This window comes from Cebus imitator, unplaced genomic scaffold, assembly GCF_001604975.1.
Source record: "Cebus imitator isolate Cc_AM_T3 unplaced genomic scaffold, Cebus_imitator-1.0 Scaffold420, whole genome shotgun sequence".
NCBI lineage: Eukaryota > Metazoa > Chordata > Mammalia > Primates > Cebidae > Cebus > Cebus imitator.
This window is the reverse complement of record NW_016107735.1, coordinates 1926642-1930013: the sequence shown is the minus strand read 5'-3', so window position 1 is coordinate 1930013 and position 3372 is coordinate 1926642. Positions and strand designations below refer to the sequence as shown.

At 51.5% G+C, this 3372-nt stretch overlaps 1 protein-coding gene across 1 annotated transcript in view; it reads right to left on the bottom strand.

Moving 5' to 3' along the window:
• Positions 1-3372, bottom strand: part of LSM10 (LSM10, U7 small nuclear RNA associated) — a 15355-nt gene that overhangs the window by 5938 nt on the left and 6045 nt on the right. The gene's annotated exons all lie outside the window — the stretch shown is intronic.

The following is a 3372-nucleotide window of genomic DNA, read 5'->3' as shown; positions in this document are numbered from 1 at the left end:
AAAAAAAAAAAAAATAAAAATAAATAAATAAATAAATAAAATTTGGAAGGCCGGGCGCGGTGGCTCACGCCTATAATCCCAGCACTTTGGGAGGCCGAGGCGGGTGGATCGCGAGGTCAAGAGATCGAGACCATCTGGTCAACATGGTGAAACCCCGTCTCTACTAAAAATACAAAAATTAGCTGGGCATCGTCGCGCATGCCTGTAGTCCCAGCTACTCGGGAGGCTAAGGCAGGAGAATTGCTTAAACCCAGAAGGTGGAGGTTGCAGGGAGCCGAGATCGCGCCACTGCACTCCAGCCTCGGTAACAAGAGCAAAACTCCGTCTCAAAAAAAGAAAGGAAAAAAAAAAAAAAATTGGAGACCATTGGTTTGGACAGGGCTCCTGCACTAAACCCAAGAGATCAAACCAAAATGGAGTCACTCATGCTAAAGTTCCACATCACCAAGTGGCAACTAAGTTGTTTATCTGATATTCTGAGAAATCAGCAGAGTGAGAGATAGCCAATCTCCAAACTATTCCGTTTTAGCTGGCAGGATAAGAAAGTCCCCAGTGCTTTAGCCTTCAATTTACAAGGAAAGTAACTTTGAAACAACTAATCTGTTTTTGTTTTGTTTCTGCTCTCCTCAGCCCTTTTCTGTCTGAAAAACCAATAATCTCTGCTCAGCTCATTTGAACATGCATTCCATTTTATACAATGAGGTGTTGCCCGATTGTAGAATTGCAAATATAAGCCAAATTTAACAAATTTGGCAAATAAAAGCCAAATCACCAATTAAAAGTCAAAATTTTTCTTTTCCAGTTCATGCAAAGAACCATCTGATTTACATTTTTAAAAAGTCACTCACGCCTGTAATCCCAGCACTTTGGGAGGCCGAGGCAGGTGGATCACAAGGTCAGGATATTGAGGTTATCCTGACCAACGTGATGAAACCTCGTCTCTACTAAAAATACAATAGCTGGGTGTGGTGGTGCGTGCCTATAGTCCCAGCTACTCAGGAGGCTGAGGCAGGAGAATCACTTGAATTCAGGAGGTGGAGATTGCGGTGAGCTGAGATTGAGCCACTGCATTCCAGCCTGGCAACAAAGTGAAACTCCATCTCAAAAAAAAAAAAAAGAAAAAGTCACTCTGTATAGCCTTGGAAAAATTACTTTCTTCCTCAGCCTCAATTTTCTTATTACGACAATAAAAAAATAAGGTCTTCCTCAGAGAATTTTAAGACGTGAGTGATGTTCATTAATGTGTGAAAGCATCTGGCACAGAGATGAAGCTCAGCAAGTTAGGCTTCTTGGCTGGGCATGGTGGCTCACACCTGTAATCCCAACACTTTGGGAGGCCAATGCAAGAGGACTGTTTAAGCTTAGGAGTTTGAGACCAGCCTGGGCAACATAGTGAGACCCCATCTCTAAAATATGTTTTAAAAAAAATAGCTGGGTATGGTGGGTGTGCTTATAGTCCTAGCTGTCACAAGACCCTTAGGGTGTTGCTTTGCCAGCTGGAAACCTCTGTGGCTAGCATCGCCTGTGCTTGAGTTTTGTTTGTGCCTGCTGGGCTCATTCTGCCCACTGAGTCCAGCAGGCTGTGCTCAGCTCACACTAAGGGTCCAGATCCCACGCCTGCCAAGGGCATGCCAGGTGTGGAGCAATGAGGGGTGTGTGAGCGAGTGAGCACAGGGTCTGGCCCCTGCACACAGCCATACTCACCGGCTGCTGCAGCGGGGTGGGCAGCTCCATGCACCAGCACAGGCACTGGCTCTATGCAAGGCTGCGGCTGGACCAGACGTACCACAATCGGCTTCTGCTAAGGGAACCAGCTTCTGGAGAAGGGGAACACAGTGGTGGCTGAAAGCTTTGAGACACCAGGAACCACAGAGCCCCAAAGAGGGTGTTACAGTGTGTCACAGCCCTGCCTGGGGAGCCTGGAGGTCTGGGCCCCAAGAAGGGCTGCAGCTCTTCTCTCCTCGCCACCCACCACGAGGAGCAGGGGCAGGGCATGTTTGGGAATGGGGGGTGTGTTTCAGCCCATATGTGTTATGTCTCTTTCAGTCCCACTGCCCCACGCTGCCCTACTCTGGCCCGTGGCTCCTGGGCTGACCGGCCTTGCCACTGCTTCCTGTCATGTGGTACAGCTACTGGCTGATGGAGAGCGGGAGGGCTATAGTGTTAAAGCAGCTCTGGCTGGGAAAATCCGAAGGTCTGGGCCCCTAGAAGGGTCACCACTCTTCAATCCTGCGGTCTGGGAGTGTGTCACCACCCGCAGCTCAGCGAGCTGGCGGGGAACATGTTTTAGCTCCTTTCACTCCCATTGTTTGGTGGGTCCCAAGTTCTTGTCCTGCATCCAGGAAGAATGAGGTTATGTGGATAACTGGAGGGTGAGCAAGGTGGAAGGGAGCTTTACTAAGCGACAGAACATCTCTCAGGAGACCTGAAGTGGGTAGCTCCTTTCTGCAAGCAGGTCCTGTGGCCTGAGGCTGGCTGAGTCTGGGGTTTTCATTAGCTCAGAATGGAGAAAGTGCATGCTGGTTGGTCCATGGGCGGCCATGGGTGGGCCTGGAAAAAGCACTATCCAATTGGCTGAAAGGCATCAGTGAAGTTCTTACTTCTGTCCTGGACTCCACCAGGAACTGGCAGCCCAGATCCCGGGCTTCAGGCCACCCCTAGCTTGAAGCTGGGGCTTCACTGGGGATCTGCCCTTTCTGCCTAGGAACCCGACTGCCTCCAGGCACTATTAACATGCCATCTGTTGGTGCCTTGTTGCTTGGACTGATGGGTGTCTGCAGGCCTGCACCAAGTCACCCTCAGTCCCTTGGCCTCCATTCCATGCTTGTTGGTGCCCAAAGTCTCAGGGGGGTGCTGAGGCAGCAGGGGGCTTGTGTGTCAGTGTCGCCCCAAGTACACACACTCCCAGCTGGGTCACATCAGCACCTAGGCTTGGCCACAACTTCGCTCTGCACTGGAGTGGGCACCAGGAGTGGGGAGAGGCCAAGGAGCGGGAGCAGGCACTTCTGTGCCTTTGGGGGCAGGGGCTTTCTGGGCCCTCAAGAGCACAGGGATGCACGGTCTGGAGACATGGCTGGGCAGCTGCAGCTGTGCCCAGGAGTGCAGGCTCCATGTCCCACCAGTTTGGTAGGGTGGCGGGCTCCTGCTGGTATCACCTGTTTCTGGCCCCTGCCAACTCCACGAAGCTCACATCCCTGGCTGTGCCTCCACTGCTGCAGCTGGTATTCTTGAAGTGGCTGCTCCAGATGGGCCACTGCTGCCATCACAGCTACTTGGGAGGCTGCAGCTGAAGGATCTCTTGAGCCTGGGAGGTTGAGGTTGTCATGAGCTATGATTGTGCCACTGCACTCCAGACTGGGTGACAAAGACCCT